This window comes from Giraffa tippelskirchi, chromosome 9 (genome assembly GCF_054371585.1).
Source record: "Giraffa tippelskirchi isolate mGirTip1 chromosome 9, T2T-mGirTip1v1.2.pri, whole genome shotgun sequence".
Classification (NCBI taxonomy): domain Eukaryota; kingdom Metazoa; phylum Chordata; class Mammalia; order Artiodactyla; family Giraffidae; genus Giraffa; species Giraffa tippelskirchi.
The window spans coordinates 83,823,004-83,848,189 of record NC_137283.1 but is presented as its reverse complement, the minus strand read 5'-3'; the positions used below and the strand labels follow the sequence as shown (position 1 = coordinate 83,848,189).

General features: G+C 40.1%; 1 protein-coding gene and 1 long non-coding RNA gene across 12 annotated transcripts in view; one reads left to right on the top strand and one right to left on the bottom strand.

Moving 5' to 3' along the window:
- Nucleotides 1–25,186, top strand: part of FILIP1 (filamin A interacting protein 1) — a 223,104-nt gene that overhangs the window by 5,172 nt on the left and 192,746 nt on the right. For 8 of the 11 annotated variants that reach the window (XM_081530793.1, XM_081530791.1, XM_081530785.1 and 5 more), the window contains exon 1: nt 6,782–7,152. The exons of 1 other annotated variant lie outside the window; for it this stretch is intronic. The gene's annotated coding sequence lies outside the window, so the exon portion shown is untranslated. Of the gene's footprint in view, nt 1–6,781; nt 7,718–25,186 lie in introns of those variants that run through there. 2 more of the 11 variants (XM_081530790.1, XM_081530784.1) reach the window with 1 other exon arrangement.
- LOC145521844 (uncharacterized) lies at nt 6,782–12,918 on the bottom strand. The gene is made up of 2 exons (XR_014065738.1): nt 11,391–12,918; nt 6,782–9,131 (listed from the first exon to the last, which is right to left on the bottom strand). It is a non-coding gene; the product is annotated as an uncharacterized LOC145521844 (long non-coding RNA).

The window sequence follows — 25,186 nt, the reverse complement described above, 5'->3', positions numbered from 1 at the left end:
CAAATTGAACCCATCAGTACATCTAGAGCATCAGCAGTGCCACAGAAGCCCCCCTGTCCATTTCCAGCCGTATCCCCACCTCCCAAGGTAACTACTATTTCGCGTTCCAGCTCCAGACATTAGTTTTGCCTGTCTTTGAACTTGGTATGTATGGACTCACACAGGACTTACTGTTTGGGGTCTGGCTTCTTTCATTTAACATTTTGCTCGAGTGATTTATCTGTATTTTTGTATGTTCGTCCTCATTACCGTATAGCATGCTGTTGTCCAACTGTGCCACAATGTAACCATTCCATTGTAGAACGCATTTAGAGAGTTTCTAGTGTTTGGTTATTATGAACAGTCTTAACTTCTTTTATTAATGTTATAGGACAGGAAAAGGAGGCTTGTGTAAAATAAAATAATTTGCTAAGTTCACACAGGTAATAAAGTAGTGCAGTCTTAATTCAAACTAGCTTTGCCTGACTCCAGAGTCAGAGGTCTTAACTACTGTGCTTTCAAGGCAGCTCATTTTTTTTCCCAGCTAACTATAATTATCTACAAATTGTGTATATATACAAACCCATAAGCTTTATGGAGAAAAGTGCATTATTCTGCATGGCTCTGTCACCCCCAATCACTGGTTTTCCTATTCTGTGTCTATTTCTTGGAGAGGAAATATCTCATCCCATTTAAAAAATCTGTTAAAATTTATTCATTACAGCTGAGATTTAGAGTATTGAGCAACAGTGGGGGATGACTCTAGAATAGGAAAGGAAGAAGGAAATACACTCAGGCAAATGCTACCTGACTTTGTCAAAAAACAAGATGCTTGTGAACTGTATGTATATGCAGAATATGGTCCTATAGTAACTCTCAGGGTTAAGTTCTACTAACCTACTTTCAAGCACATAAACAGGGAAGTAGGGATTTTAATGTCTAATACATGCATGTAAACTGCTTACTTTGCTCAGTTCAGTTCAGTCACTCAGTCATGTCTGACTGTTTGCGACCCCATGGACTGCAGCATGCCAGGCTTCCCTGTCCGTCACCAAATCCTGGAGCTTGCTCAAACTCATGTCCAGCAAGTTGGTGATGCCATCCAACCATCTCACCCTCTGTCGTCCCATCCTCCTCCTGCCTTCAATCTTTCCCAGCATCAGGGGCTTTTCCAATGAGTCACTTCTTCACATCAGGAAGCCAAAGTATTGGCGCTTCTGCTTCAGCATCAGTCCTTCCAATGAATATTCAGGACTGGTCTCCTTTAGGATGGACTGGTTGGATCTTCTTACAGTCCAAAGGACACTCAAGAGTCTTCTCCAACACCAGAGTTCAAAAGCGTCAATTCTTTGGCACTCAGCCTTCTTTATGGTCCAGCTCTCACAACCATACATGACTACTGGAAAAACCACAGCTTTGACTAGACAGACCTTTGTCGGCAAAGTAATGTCTCTGCTTTTTAATATGCTGTCTAAGTTGATCATAGCTTTTCTTCCAAGGAGCAAGCATCTTTTAATTTCACAGCTGCAGTCACCATCTGCAGTGATTTTGGAGCCCGAGAAAATGAAGTCTGTCATTGTTTTCATTGTTTCCCCATCTATTTGCCATGAAGTGATGGGACCGGATGCCATGATCTTAGTTTTTTGAATGTTGAGTTTTAAGCCAGCTTCTTCTCTCTCCTTTCATCAAGAGGCTCTTTAGTTCCTCTTCACTTTCTGCCATAAGGATGGTGTCATCTGCATATCTGAGGTTATTGCTATTTCTCCCGGCAATCTTGATTCCAGCCTGTGCTTCATCCAGTGCAAAACTATTATTACTTGTAACTTTTAAAACTTAGTCTTGCCTTTCTTTTTTTCTGAAGCTATTGGGAAAATAATTTAGTTGAATAATTTTACGAATATATGTAGACGTGACACTATTTTATTTGTAAATAGGATAAAGTAGTTATTCTATTATGAATGTAGATACTACAATATATCAGTACTATATCTTTTAAAGTTTTATAAAGTCTAAATAGAAGCATAGCTAGATTAACAGAACATGCAAGTATTTGAAAATTGTAAAACCTGACTATAGCAAATGTATCAGAACATCGTTTTGATACCAAAGAACTAGCTAATGTATAATACTCCCTCCATCCCCATTATTTTTGTCTTTGAGAAGTTTTGGTTGTGAATGTATAGCTCATAAACATTTATGAATTGCTTATCAAATCATAGACCAGAATTGTATTTTTAGAATGTAGTTTTAGAATTTCACTGAGCAGTGAACTCATTCATCACGTATTGTTTGTTTTAGAGAGAATACTGAACAGCTCATATCCTTTGCTTAAAAATAGACTTTTTTTTTCCCTCAAAGCAATTATCTTCTTTTCAGTCCAATTTTCTCTTTTCTGGTATTCAACAAGACTTCAGTTCCAATAAACTTTTATTTTACTATGCTGATCTTGAAATTATGCCACTTTTTTTCTATCTGCCTCAAAGCTGTGAAGTTTAAAGTGTATTTTTTTTTTTCTCAGAAGCATATATATTCAGGTACAATATAGAGAAGTCTATATGTTTTGACTCTCAATGACTGTTAAGAATAGGCCACAACTTTTTGGAACCAGATTCCCTAGTTCAAATTCTGGCTTCGTTACTTATTAACTTGTGACCTTGGACAAATTACTTAATATTTCTATGTCTCAGTTTTCTTACCTGTAAAATGGGGGGTAATAATAATACCCACCTCACTGGGTTATTAGTATATTTAAATAGGTTTGTATATGCTAGGCAGGCTTAGACCTCTGCATGGGCATTTTTATTATTATCTTGAATTCTATTACTTTTCCTTGAAATTTAAAAATTTCAATATAATTAATTCATAAGTCTTTCTTTCTACAACTTTGAACATGCAGCTAATAATGACACAACTCTGTCCAGAGAGCCCAGATTGCATTTTCTGTAAGTTTATAGATAACATGCTCTAAAGTTTTCTCCAACTTTTCTTTAATCTTTTGTAGGTTCGCTTGCTCTTTCAATCATCCCTATTTATTGAATACATGACTATGGTGCTGGAGTATTCAGTAAGGAACAAACAGAAAACATTCTATGCTTCCTGGGAGCTTATATTCCAGTCTTAAACCAGCCAATATGTGGTACAGGCCATGTTTGGAAACTCCCCTTGTGACCTGCACTCCCTAACTCCCAGTTGCCCTGAACATTGTTTCCAAGTCAAGGTCTATTTTTCTCTTCACTGCATATATTAAATAACATAAAATGTTAACTTAAAAATCACTGTGCCTCTTAAAATGAACCATGTGGTAAATTTTGGTTTTAGAAAGGGTTGTAGGCATAATGTGCCAACTCCCTTATTTGTTTCATCTGCTTGTTTTCTCGCTGATAACATTACTCTATCTTCTTATCAAGAAATTTCATCATGATTCATTCTTGAGGTTGGGAAATTCAGCTTTAGTTGTAAGTTTATCAGAGCTTCTCAGAATGCTCACACTTAAGACTGGGAAAAAATGCAGCTGAATGGTAATACATTAACAATATGTGCTGAAAAATCAGTTCCTTGTTGACTGTATACAAAACACAAATCTCTAATAGTTCCTAATGGCACTACTTCCTCTGTGGATAATGTAGGAAATGTTTTTTGTCTGAATAATCTTTCCCAGGGGGTGGGAGGGAAGGCTTCAAAATAGATTCACTTTAGAGAGAGACAGAGTGTGTGTGTGTGTGTGTGTGAGTCTGTCTGTCTGTCTGTGTGAAAGAGAATGAGAGAGAGACTGATGATGTGGAAGTTCAGTGTCAGACCAGCACACAAGCTACCATAATTAAAGAACATGATTTGAAGGTAGCAACAGTATCTAATTATATGAAATACTCTATATATTGTTGCATCTCACCACATTTTAAAAATAAACTAACAGCTACAACAAACAGCTAGTCCACAGGTTAAAGAAAACAACAGTGGGGACTAGGTGTTCATAAGAAAAGGAAAAAGACCCCACTAAAACCTGTAATTGTTTGGGTAGTTAAGGAAGAAATAAATAACTATCTCTCTTATAATGGAAGTATCTAGACCATAAAGGCAAAGTGGGTTATTGCCCCTGTTTTTCTTGACTTTGGCTAACTTGCTTCTCTGCTTCCTTTTGGACTGGGGACATTGGTAAAGTGAACTCCTCTCTCTTTCTCTTGAAGTCATCCAGTCGTGTACGACTCTTGGCGACCCCATGGACTGTAGCCTACCAGGCTTCTCCGTCCATGGGATTTTTCAGGCAAGAGTACTGGAGTGGGTTGCCATTTCCTCCTCCAGGGGATCTTCCCGACCCAGGGATCGAACCCAGGTCTCCCGCATTGTAGGCAGATGCTTTACCCTCTGCGCCACCAGGGAAGCCCAAGTGAACTCCTAGGAGGTATGAAATATACATTCCCCAAGTCCTCTTTAGGGAGTTGGGGGCTATTGCATGTGGGGTATATGTGGGATGTGGGCATTTTTCGAACAATGACCTCCCCAGAGCCCACCCCTTTGTAATTTTTCACAAAGTTATCCTAGTGGTTCTAAATGGTCTCATAGCCCTGTCGCACACTTCCATTTCCTATTAGAGGACTGTGGATAGATTATCTCTGAAAGATCCATTAGCGTTCTGGAAGTTAATTTCTTATAAGAATGCTTTCATCTTTTTTTCCATTGTAGTATAGTTGATAAGAATGCTTTCATCTATCTTTTTAAAAAAATCAAGGTTGGCCCAGACCCAGAAGTACTAAGAATCTGAACAAACGTAATTTTATGCATTGTTGTTCAGTTGCTCAGTCGTGTCTGACTCTTTGCAACCCCATGGAGTGCAGCACGCCAGATTTCCCTGCCCTTCACCATCTCCTGGAGCTTGCTCAAACTCCTGTCCATTGAGTTGATGAAGCCATCCAACCATCTCACCCTCTGTCATCCCCTTCTCCTCCTGCCTTCAAACTTTCCTAGCATGAGGGTCTTTTCTAATGAGTCAGCTCTTTGCTTCAGGTGGCCAAAGTATTAGAGCTTCAGCTTCAGCATCAGTCCTTCCAATGAATATTCAGGATTGATTTCCTTTAGGATTGACTGGTTTGATCTCCTTGCAGTCCAAGGGACTCCCAAGAGTCTTCTCCAACACCACAGTTCAATAGCATCAATTCTTCTGTGTCCAGTCTTCTTTATGGTCTAACTCTCACATCCATACATGACTACTGGAAAAACCATAGCTTTGACTATAGGGACATTTGTTGGCAAACAAATGTCTCTGCTTTTTATATGTGAATAGTACTAAATAAATTTTATATGTAGTAAATAGTACTACAGAATGTAGTAAGTAGTACTAAATGAATTAGTACTAAATATATGTACTAAATAATGTACTTATATGTACTAACTAAATGTAGTAAAAGTACTAAATAAATTTTATATGTGAATAATACTAAATAAATTAGGGAGAGAAGATGAATGCTGTTAGTGAGGTGGATGGCATGGGAACAGCTGAGACATCTTCTAATAGGCTGAGGTGAGGGATTAGCTAACATTAAAGGTGAGTGTCATTTCTTTAAAAAGAAGGATACACACACCCCTTGTGAAAAGTGACAGCCTTTCCCAGACAGACATTAGGGTTCTCCAGCATATAAGCTTCTTGCTCCAAGTATGTAGTACTTAAAATATTAAATCTATACTGTTACATGCCTCCTTGGTCCAAATTTAGTTTCCATGTCAAAAGAAGGGATACCTTTAAACTGATAAAATTGTCTTAGGAAAGGGGTCAACATTTTTAGTGATATTGATGAGATTTTTTTTTTCAGGGCAATATTCTGCTGTGTTAGCCAATCATGTGTGTGTGTGTGTGTGTGTGTGTGTGTGTGTGTGTGTGTGTGTATGGGTGGGTGTGTCCCTTCCTTCTCTTAGCTCCTCTTATTGTTAATTCCACATGGTAATTAGTAAGGCATTTCTGAGAATAGCCTTAAACACACATTTTTTTCATGATTCTCAATCTTGGAAGATTCATGTTACTTTCTGACATAGAATAAAGCAAATAAAAATATCTGAAGGCATTCTTCATTTTGGAGTTCTGGGTAGAAGTGACCACTCTCATTTTGGAGACTTGAGGGTTAATGATTAGACAAGGCTGTGGACAACCAGGGGTGTCTCAAGTCCTGATTTTCCTGGAGCCTTCTCCATTTCTTGCTTTGAATGAATGATCTCAGGGAGAACACTAAGATTTTCCTTTCAAAAACTTTATGTTACAGACATACCTTTATGATAAACCTGCCTTAATAACAGGCATAAAAGCTGATTAAGTCTGATATGACAATTATGAATATAATCTAACTATGTATATAACACATCACTGTAAAAAACTGCTTGGGACTGATCTCTTACTGTGAATTTCCCCGACAATCGCCTTACAGTTTTTTTTTTTAAGACTTTTCTATCCAAGAAGGTTTATCTCAGAAAGCCTAATTGAGGAGAATATTGCATTAGTAAATTGCTCTGCTCGAGGCAACTGCCGCTGCTTCTTTTCCGATTTTAAAAACCTGAGTTCCAAATCACACACGGCGTTTTAAGGGCTTCCAGCAATAATTGCGTCTGGGTAATGAGCAGCAGTCCTTAAAAGGGTCTGCCGTTTCCCCGCAATCTTTTCCGGGGCGAGCAGAGCCGTATCCACTGATAACCGAGCTGCCGAGGAACTGAGCAGAGCCGGCTCCAAACTTCTCAGCTGTTGACAGGCTTGACTTGCTGAGAACACTGGTTAAATATAGCACACGCGAGCTCAGCTCCTCGACAAAGTCATAGCTCTGACAGTGCTGTGAAGGGAGCAGAAGACGAGAAACCTAATCTCAGAAACCCAACAACACCTAGCAACAGTTGAAAAAACTTTTAAACAAAAGTCTGGGTGGGAGAGATACAACAGCCTCCAATTGCTGCTGATCGGGATTTCAGGGAGAAGGAGCCGCTTTCCCTTCTCTACTACACCGTTTCCTGCATGACTTCAGCTATTGGCTAGTCCTAGGAAAGAAAGTGGGAAAAGCTTTTTCCTCTGTGTTCTTTTGGGCTGGATGGTTTTCCAGGACTCCAGTCTCTCTTGGGCTGTGGGGCAAGCCACTGGGTTCTTCAAAGGATAAGCTACCTCCGTAAAGGACGTATCTTTGGTTTAGACGAGCTGCCAGTCAGGTAAGACCGAAATGCACAGCTACTTAACTCTCTTAAAAAATTTCTGCTTCCACAAGAAGAGAGCTCTCTCCGACTGTGTGTTGCCTATCTCCTTTGAGTCTCACTGTTTCACTACCTGATAACACATTTGAAACTGAGGACAATCACTGAATTACTTTTTAAAGAAGCAGAAAGTCATCTCTTTCTCAGAATTACCCGATCGTTTTTTAAATACGAGGATCGTTACAATGCTTTAATAGCCATCAAAGCATTTCTGCCAAGTTATCATTTTCTAGCAGGTAACAGAAATCTGACAAAGGACAGACTTCACAGTCCTTTCACAATGAGGATGGCTAACCAATGGAGGAGATATTTTCCCTAGAAGCAAAAGCACTTTCATGTAATGAAACTCGCTGAGCAGCCCGTGTGGTAAATGAGAGGGAAGTCCTGTGTGTGTGTGTTGCTGTACTTGAGCCTGGCTGCCGGCTTCTCCCTTACCCCCGTCTCTGATTACACTGGTACACCTCGTGCTAGTTCTGACCTCCTTACATGACAGTCACCCCAAGCGCTCCTGACTAGGCACAAGGTATGCCTGCTTTCAGATCACTGCTTTCGCAGTTGTTGAATATAAACTATGCAGGAGAATGTTATTTTGTGTGTGTGGTTTTGAGTAATTGCTTGTATACAGACAAGATAGATCCTGATTTTTAAAACTTAAATTGAGTATATTAGAAAAATTCTTTCTTAAGTTGCATATATTTGAGTATGAATGTGTTCACCATAGTGTGAAGAACATCCTCTTTTCAACTGTTGTATTGTCTCTGCTTCCAGGAGTCGCCCTGCAGTTTTATCAGAATTGCTTAGAGTGATCAATATCACACTGACTCTGACAAAAGTTATAGCTGCACATTGATGACACGATTAGTTGATAATGCGATTAGTTGATAACTCATGTCTGTAGTTGGGTTGGATTTGTGTAAAAAGTTTGTTCCTCTAGGTGAACATGATCGTTTGAATGAATATTCTAAACCAAGGATAATTTCAAAGAAGATACAAATGCACATTTTAAAGATCATTTGAGTCTATTTTGTCAACTTTAAAGAAATAATTTACCCAAGGACAGTTTTGAACATATTGTTGATCAGAATGTATCAACTCTTCCAGTAAATGTTCCCATTTTAAGAAAAACTAGTTAAAGGTTATATATCATATGCTCGGAAAAATGAAATAGTACATCATTTCAGTATGTATGATATTTCATGACTCTGATTGTGCCATTAGTTTACAAAGTAAAGGCAGCTAATCATGTATAATGAATGTAACACTGCAAAATGCACTCTGGTGAAACTTGGTGTCAGAGAATGAAACTTCTAATACTTTAGTGAAGTTGCAGCATCTTTGTCTTTAAAGAGTTTTGAAACATCTGAACTAAATGTTTTACATTTTTCTTTTTATCTTAGGAAGGGTCACACTGTTGGCTTACAAATGTATGTGTGCAGCCAAAATCTGCCATTAGTAGATTTTGGAGGCGGGTAATTTCTTTTGGAGTTAGTGGAACAGTGTGAGGATAACGAAGTACAGCATTTGTCCCTGAGTAAAAGAAAGCCATGTTTCCTGATGTTCTGAGTTTTGAGTATCATTGTCTTCATGACTGTAAGTTTACCCTTGAGAATCAAAAATAGCTCAGGTTAGAGGATGTGTTTTCCTCCAGTACATGAACAATCAACTGCATAGATTGTGTTCTCTTGTTCACTTAAGTTCACATTTCAGTGTTATTTTCGAGTCATCCCTTTCCCCTCCACCATAAGAGATTTCATTGCTGTGTCTCCACCACCGTAAGATCTGTTCCCTTCATCCTGGGTCTGATTTGTATCATGACAGTTCTGCTCCACTTCCACCCCTCATTGCCATGCAAACCACCTCGCACACACTGTTGTTTAGTCGCTAAGTCGTGTCTTTGGCTCTTTTCCATCCCATGGACCGTAGCCCACCAAACTCCCCTGTACATGAGATTTCCCAGGCAAGAATACTGGAGTGGGTTGTCATTTCCTTCTACAGGGGATTTTCCCAATCCAGGGATCGAACCTGCCTCTCCTGGTTGGCAGGTGGATTCTTAACCACTGAGCTACCTGCGAAGCCCCTCAGCGACCCCATGACTTTGGGGTTAATTTTCCTATGCTTGTCTCTTCTACTCCTCAGTTATCTTCTTCGACTTCTAGTTGCTGCCAAACACCTAGGCTGAGTATTTTGAAAACCTTCCATCATCTGGCACGTACTTAACTTTTCCAGTCTCAGCTCCCACTACTCGACGACAAATGTCCCTCTGCTTCAGATGGTTCAGATTTTGGGCCCTCTCCAAACACCTACACACTGAGCATTTCAATGCCCCATCTCTGCCCATTTTTTGCTCTCCTGCCTGGAACACTTTTCCTGCTCTTTCCTGAAGAAACTTTGTCCACTATTTAAAACCCACAACGGTGGCTTCGCCTTTCACAATGATTTCCTAGACCATAGCTTTTAGAAGTGATTCCCTCTTAGTTTGGATCTTTAGGTGCTCTGTTAGAATGAGGGTCTTTTGGAGTGGGGTTTGGGTTTCCCAGGTGGCGAGAGGGTAAAGAATCCACCTGCAATGCAGGAGACATGGGTTTGATGCCTGGGTCAGGAAGATCCCCTCGAAGAGGGCATGGCAACCCACTCTAGTATTCTTGCCTGGAGAATCCCCATGGACAGAGCAGTCTGGTGCCCTACGGTACCTAGGGTCACAAAGAATCAGACAGGACTGAAGCAACTGAGTTCGCATGCACGCACAGAATGGGGTTTACCTGTCTAAATTCAGAACAATTTTATGACAGCGACCAGGTACAAGGCATTATCCTAAACACCCTTTGGCTCTGAAGCTGTTCCGTGCCATGCATCTTTTGGATGTTCTGTGAACAGTTTTGGCTCTGGATTTCTAATGATGAGCATGAGAGAACATATAGATTAGTACAAAATTAAGTCAAGCAACTATAAGTGTGATTAATAGCTTTTTATCTCAAAAATTTCTCAAGGAAGGTCTTCATAGTTTAACGAGCACAGAAAAATTACAAGTGATTGTAACTATGCCCATGTACTTGATTGTGCAGATAATGTATATCTGAAGAAGGAAATAGGAAGGGGGACATACAAAGATTTGTATGTGTATATATATATATATATATATATATATATATACCCACACACACATATGTAAATACACATGTGTCTCCTGTATATACACCTAGACTTCAAAATACTGTAACTCGTATACTTTTATCATCTTTTGGTACCAGATTCTATTTATAGTTACTTTTGGCACTATTCATTTAAATCATAATTCCTTCCATTTGTGGGTCATCATGAATTAACATCTGGCCTTGAACATTAAAATGTTTAAATACTGTGCTTATTTTTTATAAAATTTTCCTTGATGTTTTAAAAAGAGACATTTCTCAGTTTTATTTTAAATCACTTATGAGACCTATAGCCTTACTATGTGAGATAAAGTGTGAATCATGATTTTGAACCAATTTTTTTAATGTGTTCACCAAAAGAAAAGCATTCTCTTTATATTTTGAGATAACCAAGGAAGTTAAATTACTCTTTTAAATGGGTGTTCAGCAAGAACCACTATGGGATTTTCCCAATGAAATTTATGAAGTATTTAATATATTTATTTAACAATGATTTCTCAGTGGTTATGATTTTTACTTATTCTTTTAAATTATTTGTTTATTTGGCTGCACTGTGTCTTAGTTGTGGCATGCGAGATCTTTAATTGTGGCATGTGGGATCTAGTCCCCTGACCAGGGGTTGAACTCAAGCCCCCTGCGTTGAAAATGCAGAGTCTGAGCCACTGGACCACCGGGGAAGTCCCTTACTTATTCTTTAGAAGTGAAACTTTGTGGTAAAATATACATTCTAAACTAATGCTAATTGTCTTTTTTGAAAGATGAGCATTTCTTCACAAAACAGGTGCCCTAAGAAATAGGATTTTATAGAGCTTGTTTAATCAACATTCTCATTTATTTCTCTCTAACATGTAAGTTTTAAAAAAGCAGCCTCATGGGAAGTGAATGGTAAGCTTAGGTTGAGATCTATTAATATTTCAGCAAAAAAGTTTGAAATTGTTAACACCTTAGTAGAAAAATAACATTTAAAAACCTGCAACATAGATTTGTTTATAAATTAATTATTTTAAGATATGTAACAATAGAATGGAGAAGGCAATGGCACCCCACTCCAGTACTCTTGCCTGGGAAACCCCATGGATGGAGGAGCCTGGTAGGCTGCAGCCCATGGGGTCGCGAAGAGTCTGATGCGACTGAGCGACTTCACTTTCACTTTTCACTTTCATGCACTGGAGGAGGAAATGGCAACCCACTCCAATATTCTTGCCTGGAGAATCCCAGGGATGGAGGAGCCTGGTGGGCTGCTGTCTATGGGGTCGCACAGAGTTGGACACGACTGATGTGACTTAGCAGCAGCAGCAGCTGCAGCAATAGAATGAAAGCTAAGCTAATAAAATACATTTTGTTTCCTTAAAAAATATGTTTTGTTTCCTTACTCTGTGTCTGAGTTGAAGATGTAACAGAAAGGCTATGTTATGGACGTGGAGGAGACAGGAAAGACTAATTGCATAGTCAAGTCAGATGGCCTGGATTCAGATTTCAGCTCATCATGACCCTGGGCAAATTAACCCCTGTGCCTCAGTTTCCTCATCTGTAAAATGGGAATAATAATGCTATCTTCCTCAAAGAGTTATTTTGAAAATTAAATGAGTTAATAAAACTTATAGTTTCTCAATACTTTTCAATAAGTTTAAGTTATTCTTTCTCTATTACTACGCCTTAAATGTAGTTATCGTTTATTTTATTCTTTGTTGCATGTGAAGTTCTTAGATGCAGACCCTCTGTAAAATCAAATCATACATAGATCATAGGAAAGGTGGAAGAATATATTGTTCAAATGTGGAATCCTGTTAGGGACATGTTTTGCAGCTGGGTACTCTAAGAAGACATAATTTGAGCTCCAGCCAATAGTTTAGCATGGAATTTATGTTTCAGTCCCTCCCTTATCACTCAGCAGTGCACTGTCTTATAGAATTATTACTAAGAAGGCCAAGAAATCACCCACAGCATAGATGGTTCCCTGGTTTCTATATTTGCAGTTGGAGATAAAGTGTGTTTATACATAGAGTTTGGGTGTCTCTTTTATAGCCAACTATGCTTGGTAATGTATGTAAGGGAAACTTCCTCCTTCAAGGAGGGATATATTATTAAATTTATCACTCTCTATTTATTCCTTTAGATGTTTTGTTTTACTAACCTAGTAACAGATAAAAATGAAAAGACGGAAAAGGTAATTTTACACTACCTTCAACCTCACCAAATACAAGTGAATTCTTGCTATTCATCACCCTTAATCCTAGTCATTCTTTTTAAACATGACAAGAAAGTATATTCCAAGGCAAAAAAAAAGTGTTCCATCATAAAGATGTACGAGTATATTATGGAGTGCTTATTATTCTGTGTATTTAACTTAACCAAAAATATATGAAGCACTCTCATAAGTGGAGAAGTTTCTTAGTAATGTTAGTGCCAACAAACCTTATGCAAGGTACTTATTAGACCTATCCATTTTGCTTTATTTTTTGTGATCAAAAGGATGAGTTTCTAAAAGAGAAAGCAAAGTGAATTTCAGAATGATCATTCTCTAATGAAGACCTTGGTTCAGAAAGAAAGAAAAAAGAAAGGAAGGAAAGAAAAGGAAGAAAATAATATAAGAAATTTCCTGGCTTTATACAATACATTATAAAGATTCTAGAGGAAAAATATGGGAACCTCAGGAAAATATACTGGATCATGTTCTTCTTTTTCCTTAAATGGTCAGTCCTACTTTCTAGCTATTCAGAGAGGAGACAAGGCTGCAGGCAGAATACAGCTTTCCTCATGGTGGTAGCTAAGACAGTGTAATTTCAAAGGCTAGGCAGCGAGTTGTGTAAGAACTTAGAATTAGGAAAGTCCAACATGAATTGGGCAGCTCTAGTTGGCTTTTGACCAGCTGATTGCAGAACTTGAGAAACTCCCAGCGAAGAGATGAAGAAACACGATATTAACCAGCACTCCAGTCCCCGAGAGCTTTGTTTAAGCCACAGCAGCACTGAAAAGTCAAGAGGAGGTTGGTGTTGTGTTTCCTTTTTGGGAAATAGTGTCAACGTGCATAATATTGTGTGATTTATGTGTTCCCGAGGTCTGTGAAAGACAGACTTTAAAAAGAATTTTTAAAGCTAATGCAGAATTTGTCTCAAGTGGTCTGACTTTCATTGAGCCCTTAAGGTTCAAGGACTTTTCTGTTTTTGCTTAAATGCTGTCATCCACCGCCTTCACCAAAACATAGATGAGGACAGTTTTTGCTTCACTGGCCAAAGACCTTCTATGTCTGCAATTGAAAGTAGTCTATTTTTGCTTTTTCAATAATTGTAATTGCAATCTTTCAGTCTTTCCAAGTGACTTTGAAGTAGTGAATTATCTGTTGCTTATCTTCGTAAGGAAAAGGTGAAAGAAAGCCATGAAATGGACATACCAGAGTTGGTCAAATGCCTTCTTTAAAAAATGATTTGCTACAGATTGAAAGCCAAAACACAATTTGATTGAAAATGGTAGACTACTGACATCCCCAAGACAATCAAGTTACTGCCAACTTGCCTTGTTTATCTAAAAGATCTTTGCAAAAATAAGGTTCCCGCCCCCTGCCCTGACATACACATGGTCATAGACAACACAGTAATAGGGATAAATGGACTTTATTTTTCTTTATATCTCTTTAATATACTTACGTCTTCAGTAACTCATTTTAGGGCCTGCTTCTTTGACTGAGGCACCACAGCACAACAGGAAAGGAAGAGGCATTGCTGAGTTCATAATGCTATTTCAGTGTGGCAGCCTAAGTACATGAGGAAATGACATGCCGGGCCTGTATTTGGAGCCTTGCAGTTACTGTGACGACAACACACACTGGTGGAAAACAAAGACAGTCTGCCTGCCAGCGCGAGCCAGGAAGACTTTTGCCAGCTCAGATTTTTCCTAATTATTCTATAAGTCTTGAAATGTGACACTGGAGATATTCAAGGCTCTTTGTGTTTCATTAACTGTTTAGTGAGTGACACATGCTTCAAGGGCAGCCTGGAATTTGGATGAGGGAGTGGCCTTCACACATAAGCTTGACTTTCACATGCTGTCTTGATAGAGCTCATCTTCTGCTTTGGACACCACAGGCCAGTTGCTTTGGTCCCAGCCTGTTGTTTGGCCCTCAAGGAAGCCAGCTGCTTTGGTAGAATTCACTCCTCGGGGGGCCCTCAACTTTGGTGGCAAATCCCCACCTTCCATATTCTGTTCATTCCATAGATAGTTGCCCAGAATGCCAGGTGTTCCAACTAATGACTGGGACATCTGAATCCCAATTGTTTTCAGTTCAGTTCAGTCGCTCAGTTGTGTCTGACTCTTTGCAACCTCATGAACTGCAGCGCACCAGGCCTCCCTGTCCATCACCATCTCCCGTGGTTTACCCAAACTCATGTCCATTGAGTTGGTGATGCCATCCAGCCATCTCATCCTCTGTCGTCCCCTTCTCCTCCTGGCCCCAATCCTCCCCAGCATCAGGGTCTTTTCCAGTGAGTCAGCTCTTCACATGAGGTGGCCAAAGTATTGGAGTTTCAGCTTCAACATCCGTCCTTCCAATGAACACCCAGGATTGATCTCCTTTAGGATGGACTGGTTGGATCTCCTCGCAGTCCAAGTGACTCTCAAGAGTCTTCTCCAACACCACAGTTCAAAAGCATCAATTCTTTTGCGCTCAGCTTTCTTCACAGTCCAACTCTCACATCCATACATGACCACTGGAAAAACCATAGCCTTGACTAGATGGACCTTTGTTGGCAAAGTAATGTCTCTGCTTTTTAATATGCTGTCTAGGTCGGTCATAACTTTCCTTCCAAGGAGTAAGCATCTTTTAATTTCATGGCTGCAATCACCATCTGCAGTGATTTTGGAGCCTAGAAAAATAAAGTCAGCCACTGTTTCCACTGTTTCCCCATCTACTTGCCATGAAGTGATGGGACCGGATGCCATGACCTTAGTTTTCTGAATGTTGAGCTTTAAGCCTACTTTTTCACTCTCCTCTTTCACTTCCATCAAGAGGCTCTTTAGTTCTTCTTCACTTTCTGCCATAAGGGTGGTGTCATCCGCATATCTGAGGTTATTGATATTTCTCCCGGCAATCTTGATTCCAGTTTGTGCTTCCTCCAGCCCAGCATTTCTCATGATGTACTCTGCATATAAGTTAAATAAGCAGGGTGACAATATACAGCCTTGACGTACTCCTTTTCCTATTTGGTACCAGTCTGTTGTTCCATGTACAGTTCTAACTGTTGCTTCCTGACCTGCATACAGGTTTCTCAAGAGACAGGTCAGGTGGTCTGGTATTCCCATCTTTTTCAGAATTTTCCACAGTTTACTGTGATCCACACAGTCAAAGTCTTTGGCATAGTTAATAAAGCAGAAATAGATATTTTTCTGGAACTCTCTTGCTTTTTTGATGATCCAACGGATATTGGCAATTTGATCTCTGGTTCCTCTGCCTTTTCTAAAACCAGCTTGAACATCTGGAAGTTCACGGTTCACATATTGCTGAAGCCTGGTTTGGAGAATTTTGAGCATTACTTTACTAGCGTGTGAGATGAGTGCAATTGTGCGGTAATTTGAGCATTCTTTGGCATTGCCTTTCTTTGAGATTGGAATGAAAACTGACCTTTTCTAGTCCTGTGGCCACTGCTGAGTTTTCATAGTGATATAAAAGACAATATAATGATAATAATAGGTAGTTTTTAATATAGATTATCTACATAATGTTTTATTATAGAGCTGTTTATACTTATTTAATATACATAAGTGATGATCATAATAGCAGACACTGGAGATTATTCCATGCCAGGCATTTTGGATGATTTTATTTACTTCTCAAAACAATCTGATGAGGCACTATTTTTATCTCTTGTTTTATGGATTAGAAAAATTAGGTTTATAGATGACAAGTAACTTGGTGGCAGATTTGAGATTCAAACCTGGGCAATTTGCCTTTATTTAGTCCATATTTTCACCACTTTCTTGTAAAGGAGGCAGCTTTTCAAGGAGGACCTCTACTTCAACGACTGTGAGGCTGAAGCCATTTACCTAAGGTTGGGACTTGAACCCAGCTCCGGTTCTTGATGTCTTATCACAGAAAGAATTCAGTGAGAAACAAAGTAATAGGTAAGAAGTAGTTTTATTTAGAGAGAAATACACTCCACAGGCAGAGTGTGGGCCATCTCAGAGGGCAAGTGCAAGGCCGTGAAATGTGACGTGGTTAGTTTTTATGGGCTGGGTAATTTCATAGGCTAAAGAGTGGGAGGATTATTCCAATTATTTTGGGGAAGGGGTGGAGATGTCCAGGAATTGGGCCACTGCCCACTTTTTTGGTCCATTGATGGTGCCTTGGAACTGTCATGGCACCTCTGGGTAGGTCATTTAGCTTTGCTTATTGAGGATCAAAGTCTGGTCGACGTTGACTTGTCTACCATCTTGGATTCATTTGATTCTAACTGGTTCATGTTGTGTTCTCGGGCTATGTTATTCTTTCAAAAGTTGTGCTCTGCCCTCTTCTCTACTGTTTCAAGAGGTTTGGGTGAGAGTTGTCAAATGTGACCCTGCAGGGGGTCAGCTGCCCCTGCAGTCTGAAGTCACCAAGGACAAAGAACAAGGGGACTCAAGGTTGAAAGTCCATTTGGGGCTCTTCTCCTGGGTCCTGAAGTGGAGCCAGAAGCTGCAGTGGCCAGTGGAATTGGGCAGCCCAGGAGGAGACAGGCCTGGTGTCTTTGGAACACAGAAACTCTTATTCCGGTGGCAATGGCACAATGTGGTGTTCAGCTTCTACACTGCTGAGATGATTCTCTGAAAGAGGACGCCTTGGAGCGTTTGAATTTATGATCTGTTATGTGTGCTATCGTAGCCAAATCCTTTGATGCTATTGGAGGTTTTGGTTTGCTGTTGCTCCTGTTGACAAGTTAGAACTCCACCTTCTATTGTCATGAAGTGCTCTGCAGAGCTCTGTCTTGATCATGGGCATTCCATTTGTTAAATGGTGCAACATACTTATTCCAGCTGCTGGTAGCAGTAATTCTGGAAGAAGCCTTTGGTGGTGTGTGTAAGTTGGTTGAGGGAGACAGTGAGGAAGGGGACAGAAAGTCTCATTCTGTATAAGATCTCTTGTGCATGCTAAGTCCCTTCAGTCATGTCCAGCTCTTGGTGACCCTATGGGCTGTAGCCCACCAGGCTCCTCTGTCCATGGAATTCTCCAGGCAAGACTACTAGAGTGGGTTGCCATGCCCTCCTCGAGGGAATCTTCCTGATGCAGGGATCAAACTGGCGTCTCTTATGTCTCCTGCATTGACAGGCATGTTCTTTACCACCAGTGCCACCTGGGAAGCCCATAAGAGCTCTTATTGGCTCCCAAAGACTTTGTTTAGGTAATGAGTTGTCAATCTGGCAGCATGTTGTTCCTTCTGAAAAACAGAGAGCTTGCTATAGTTTAAGGAAAATTATCTGATATCTTGCAGTCAGTGGTTTGTTACAGTCGAACAATGGTATGAGATGTTTTTATTGGTTATTCTGTTTAATTCCCTTATCTTTATTAAAACCAAAAGTTACCTGAGAGCAGCACAACATTGTAAATCAACTATACCCTAATAAAAATTAAAAAAAATAAAACCAAGAGTTAAAAATGATGCTAGAAATCTGACTATCTGGATAGAATTGGAAACTTTGAGTTTATGTTTGCTTGTATGGCACTCAACGTTTGCATTGTCTGAAGTATTAATAAAAGGAAAGCAGTTCTAATACAGTTTGGACAGAGAGGATAATGCTTTGCTTTTTCTTATGCCAGTGGCCATAAATACTCTACTTTTTCAGGGTATCAAATATCCTAGGTGGTGGGATTGAATATCCCAGGAAGGTGAATGTTTCATGTGAAATAAACATATAATAGAATGTGTCCCTAGCATCTGAGAAGTTCTATTCTATGAATTACAAACAGCATCTTGTCACAACTATACTAGCACACCCCAGCCCCTGCTCCTACTTGTTCAGTACTGGTCAGCAAGCAGGACTTGTGCACTACTTACTTGACAGGCTAAACACCTGAAGCAGATACACTCTTTCTTCTGTGGGAGGGACCTAGTTAATCCAAAATAGAGGCAGTGATATATTTCATCAAGGTGTTCTTTTTCATTCACATCATCTCTCCTTACTTTCTTACAACAAACCAAGAATTTCCCTTTTGTCCTCCCTGTCTTTACGTAAAGAGGTATAACAGTGTCAAAGGAGAGAAAGAATTAGTGCTTATATCCTTTGGGGAAAAAGGGCTTCACTGGTTGGCTTCTGGAAGTTTTTCTTTTTTTCTCATTCAGTTATTCTAAATTCCTCCTGGCTCCCACACTGCGTGATAATTAAGACATTCTGTGAGGCTTCTAGCTCTCTCAACACTTCCATACCTGGTCTGATTTTGAGCAGGAATGGGGGCTCTGAGTCTCAGATTGTTGATGATTATACAGCTTTGGTCCTGGAGTCACCCATACCAAAGAGAGTGGAAGCCTCTAGACTCTGAGCTCCCTGGGGGTCATCAGGCCATCAAGTCTGCAGTCCCAAATGCTCTTGGTCCAGCAGAATCACTTGGAATGCTTTGAAGGTGCAGATGTCCAGGCAAAGCCCCAGAGGTTCTGATTCAAGCTAACCTGAGTGGGTGCCCAAGTACGGACCTATTTTAGAAGCTTTTATGTGATTTTAATGTACATCCAGGGTTGAGAACCAGTTATCTAGCTCAGTTTTCATCTTAAAGAAGAAGGTATTAGGAAGGCGAAAGAGAGGTCACTTGGTGGAAGTTACAGAGTCCTAGTCTATTAACTTGTCTATCATATGATCATAATAAACAACAAAGGAGCTGATAGTTAATGAGTGTGTTCTATGCATTAGGCACTAACAAGGCAGATAATGAGGTAGATATCCGTACAGTCTACAGATAAGGATGCTGAGAGAACCGCCCAAGGCCCTCCAACAAGCAGGTGGTGGATCTGTGATTTGAGTCCAGGCAACTGGACTCCTCAGCTTGTGCTCTTAATCTTTTAATCACTTTGCTGTTCTGGAGCCAACTCTGAGAATGTAAGGTGCTGAACGCAGCTGCTTCCCTGTTTCCGCGTCAGGGGTCTTGTGGCAGCTGGCCTTGGTGCTCTGACGTCCCACTCATTGGTCTGCTGCTTGACTAGGGGTTGGGTCCTTGCATTCTTTATTTTCCCAATAAGTGGGCCAGTTGGAGGCAACCCATTCTCTTAGGGGCTGTTCCGATGTATTCCATTTTCCCCAGTGACTGTTGCTTTTATTCTGTCTTTCTTTTGCAGACCGATATAATATTTTCTGTCTTAACTTTGGACACAGAGTTTTTACCCTTATGTGGAAATTCTAACCGCAGACTTTACTCTCTTGTTCAGACCTTGACTTTCCCCCTAATGCTGTGAGTTTGGCTGTGTTCACTGTTTTCCCTGGGATTCCCCCAGTCTGGACTTTCATACCACCCCCTAACTTCTCATGACATCAACAACAGGAAGGGATTAATCACTTCACTTCTATAGCAGCAGGTGTGTTGGAAACAAGCTGGTCTTTCCCATGGAACTGATTGGCCAGAGGGTCATTGTATTCCTAAGACCTCTTGAAATCTACATTTTTAGGTCATATATATGGAATTAATTTTCTGATTGATTCTGTAGGTTTGAAATTCAATAGAGAAGGCTTTTTCATGCCTTGGGGAAAATCTATATGCATTGTCTGTTAAATGAATTTTACCAAGTTGAAAATCACCAATGGCAAATACTGTAGCACCTATTTCTCAGAGCAATAGCAACTCAACAGAAAGTGAAGATTTATTAAAAATAGTCCATGATAAATATTTACATATAAATTTAAAACACTAATGTGATAAATAGATCCAGGTATGACTTGGGACTGTTATTAGCAGATGGCACAAAACAAGTGCTCAATAAGGTAAATCTGTTAAATGTCATGGAATTGAGGAATAAACATTACTGAACAGTTTTGATCAGTAATTGGATGGAGCATAATTTTTATAAAAACATGAGAATAACAATCTGTGACCAAGGTTGGTTATTTCTTTGCTTCTAAACCTTTAATGGCCACATATTGTTTTTATTACAAGTTAAAAATCAACAGACATCTTAAATGTTCATTAGAGCATCAGAGAATAATGAATCCTTAACTGAGTGGAAGCGAAGCTGGACTCTGTAGCTGTGATTAGCATGGTATGTGTGTATTTCCAACAGCAGACTAGAACTCTTACTTTAAATGTAGTAGCATAAGACCTAACTATCAACGCAAGTCTAATAGTTCCTCATCTCTTCACTCATGTGCTGCAAAACTCATAAAAAAAAAAAAAACACACACACAACCGGGCTCTTATTTGTTTTACTAGCTGGAAATGTTCTCATCCTCGGAAATCTATTTTGGAGTCAGCATTGCTCCCCTCCCCTACAAGTGGTAAAGCAACAGCTGCCATTTAATTAATGTTCTGCTGACAGCTCCAGCTGGTGAATACCACTGAAGTTCTCTATCAGCATCAATACTCTCTGCATTACCCCAAGAGGAAATATTGATTATAGTTGCCTGACTTTGCCTTATTTCACCATAACTTTCTTTCCTGCACTACTTACTCCAAATTCCAATGATGCTGTTATTTACATCACCATTCACATCTTCCAGGGAATAAGGTCCCAGCGGAACACATGTGTTCCTGGTGATGTATTGCAATGGAATCTCCCCAAAATGAACACGTGAAATGTTGAGCTCAAAAAGAGGCGAGGACTAGGGGGAAAACCAGATGAAAGTGACTTGTGGTTTCCCAGAAAGTGAAAAATTTTGTCCTTTTGAGAGAGAGATTAGAGGGGAAAAAAAGAGCTCTTGTTTTTCCACATAGTATGAATGTATGGTTAAAATTCTACAATTTGATTTATATCTGGATTATTATTCTGATTTCTGTTCCCAGAACTTTCATAGGAGTTGGACTTCAACAGTGCTATCATTACTATTGTGTGGCAGGGCTTCCCAGATGGTGCTAGTGGTTAAGAACCCACCTGCTGATGCAGGAGACATAAAGATCACCTGGAGGGGATGGTAACCCATTCCAGTATTCCTGCCTGCCTGGAGAACCCCATAGACAGAGGAGTCTGGCAGGCTACTATGGTTCACAGGGTCACAAAGAGTTGGACACGACTGAAGCAACTTTGCACGCATGCACTTATGTGCTTAGTAGCTCAGTCATGTCCAACTCTTTGCAACCCCATGGACTACAGCCCTCCAGGCTTCTCCATCCATGGGATTCTCCAGGCAAGAGTACTGGAGTGGGTTGCCATGCCCTCCTCCAGGAGATCCTGTTCTTGCCTGGAGAATCCCATGGACAGAGGGACCTGGAGGGCTGCAGTCCATGGGATTGCAAAGAGTTGTGTAGCATGCACTGTGTGCAACTAAAAGGATTTGGGCTGTATGAAAACAACTGATTCAGAAGTGAGAGGCACACAATCCTCTCATCCTAAAGAACATATCTTAGGCTCCATCAGACAAGGCCTATGCACATAGCGAACTGAGAACAGGTAGAACACAGGTTCCAAATGGTGTGGCATTGAATGACAAGGAGTTCAAACTAACACCTGGTATCTGAGGAGCTAACCTGAGGTTATGGGGTGTCCTGGTAGGTAGGTGGGGCAAGCCTTTCAGCAGGACTGGGGAAGAAAGCAGGGATGTGGGGTTCAGGGACAGAATCACTGTGGAGGGGGAGCAGTCCTAGACACTCTAATGCAACGTTGGAACAATTAAGATGACACTAAATTCCAGAGTCCTGGGCTAGAGCTCTTTGTGTCCCTCCTGCTTCAGATTTAGTTTGTAGTGTTCACCCACTGACTAAATATTACTGAAATCTGCCTGTGTCAGGGACTGAGCTAGGGATTAGGTACAATGGTGAAGAGCATATGATCTCTACTCTCTAACTGGGTTCCAGGTAAAACCAATGGCAATTTCAATGCCAGATGACTAGGGAGTGAAGGAGATGGTGGGAGCACTCACCTGGTTTTGGGTGGTGAGTAACTGACTCAGAGATCATAGATGGAGGTGATAAAGTGACTCTTGCTGTGAGGAAAGGGGACCCTAGAGGCTGAAAGCAAGATAGGGACTGACAAACAAGGTCTAAGGGAAGGCAGAGGAAATGAATGGGACTGAAAGGCTCAATAATTGGTTTGTTTCAACAAGTCCACATAGCTTTACGAATGGTGGGGCGCTGATAAGTTGCATTTTTTTCATGTATATGATAATTTTAATGTTTTTAAGAATAGTGTGATAAAGAGGATGCACACATTTTCATCACACTTAAAACGGTTGTGGCCATAATATGCCAGCCAAATATGCATCTTGTGGGCTAGAAAATTCTTGATGCTCAACACCATCTACCCCCTGAGCATTCTTTCAAAGCAGTGACCAATCTTAATGGGAATTCCCTGGCAGTCCAGTGGTTAGAACACTGTGCTCTCACTGCCGAGGGTGTGGTCTCTGTTCTGAGAACTAAGATCCTGTAAACTGCATGGTTGAAAAAACACAACAGTGACTGATCTTAATAAGTCTAAAAGGGAGTGATGGATATTTCCTATAAAATTATTTGCTTTAGGGCTTTCACAAGTTTGTGCACTTTGAAAAATACATATATTCAGCACTTCACTTCAAGTGCCTAACTGCTGTTGGAGCAAGAATCTTGTGTGAATAGCCAGGAAATTTTTGAAGTACAAGTTGGGAGCATTGCCTTACCACATAATAAAATGAATTTTGAAACCACACTCATTAAAAACACTTTGGTAGTGGTGTCAGAATAAGTTCACATCAGATGTGGAGATCAAAGGAAAACAGAACTCCGGAAACCTGTATATAAAGAGTTTAGTGTTAAAAAGGAGAGACATTTCAAGTCAGAAAAGAAAATTAGGATTTTTCAGTCAATGGGGTTGAAATAACTGGGAAAAAAATGAAATGAAATATCTATGTCACCCTTTATACCAAAATACATACCAAAATACACTTAAATTCACCAGAAATTTACAATTGAGAGTGAAATACTTGAAAAAAATATATATATATAGATGAGGTAAGAAAAAACTTCCTAAACAGGGCAAAAAAAGCAGTAAAGCAAAAGACTAAAATATTTTACTCCTTAAAGCAGAGTGAAAACTTTTATACAGGAAAACAAAGCACCTCATGAACTAAAATAATTAAGAACAAATATCCTTAATATAAAGAGCTCTTTTACATGAGTAAAGCAAAAGAGACACAACAAAAGAAAAATGAACAAATGGCATAAGTAAACAATTTGTAATAAATGTGTGAAAACTAACCTCATTGATAATTAAAAATTCAAATGAAAAGAAAATAATATTATTTCGACCAATGAATTGACAAAGACACAACAGAATCTGATACCTGTTTGGTGAGGGTGTGAGGAAGTAGTCACTATGGAATGCTGGTGGGAAAATCAACTAGGGCAAGCTTCCTGAAAGGCAGTTTGACAATATGTGTTAAAAATCTTAATAATCAGAAAAAAAATAAGGCCGTTTCCATTTTGAAAAATAGGAGTCCAAACACATGTGATGCTTTTGAGAATGCATTGTTTTCTTTTCCTCCTATTGTTCTCAAATATTGCCTACTGACTTCTAAAAGTTTGGCAGACCTAGAGGCTCTTATTATAAAGAAAAGCCCACATACTGCTTTCTTGGTAGTTCGATAGGATTTCCTAGGAGGGATCTTACTTGATTAGAATTGTGGAAACAAGACTGCCTAATCACAGAAGTCCATTCTGTCTAATCACTGAAGTGCCAAGAACATCTTGATGGCTGTGTATTTCCTGAGTAATGTTATTATCAAAACAGAAACTAATATCCAAAATGGACACATCTGACTGGATCATGAGAGTGGGGGACCAAGAGGCAGATAGCTAAAACAGAGAGCTAGAGTGAGGAATCCTTGCCTTTGATCACGACATCAAACTGCTCAAACTCATTAGAATTATAGGATTAAACTGATTCAGGAAAGGCTCAAGTTTTGGGCAATCTGCTAAGCTCATGAATTACTCTGAAAAAATTTTTTACCATAGTATTTTTAGAGACTGATGGATTCTAAGAGATGATTGACTCGACTGCTTTTTATGAAATGAGGAAACCAAGACCAGAAAGTTTATCTTTCTCGAAGTCATGTGCTAGTCTTCGTGGCTCAGTCTTGTCCGACTGTCTGTGACCCCGTGGCCTGTAGCCCGCCAGGCTCCTCTCTCCATGGGGATTCTCCAGGCAGGAATACTGGAGTGGGTTGCCATGCCCTCTTCCAGGGGATCTTCCCAGCCAAGGGATCAAACCCAGGTCTCCCGCATTGCAGGGATTCTTTACCATCTGAGCCACCAGGGAAGCTAACGTCACATAGCTTGTTAATTTAGATACAGGAATTCATAGGCAAGCCACAGCATTGTGCTGTTTATCTTCCTGGAATCCAGAACATTATCGGTCTTGGGTTAATTCCCAAGATACTTGTTGAGTAGGAGCTCATGGTTTCTCTGTCTCATCCTGCCTCTGGCACTCCAGATGTTGCGCCTTTTGGAAGACCAACAGCCCTCTCTTCGTCAGTCCTGTCTGTTATTCCAGGGGATGGAGGGCAGCTAGCTGGAGAGTGGTTTGTGCTGTGCAGTTTCCTGTGAGGGGTCTTGTGAGGGTGATACCTGCTGCCTGTGCTGCTCAGCTGTTTCTCACTGGTCTGAGAGCAGGAATATTTTGTTAACACGAAGGGAGCAGTGATGTGAGTAAAACCACACCCAGACCTTCTGTGCTAACATTTTTGTGCTTTTTCTGGGGAAGTCCTTTTTTGGA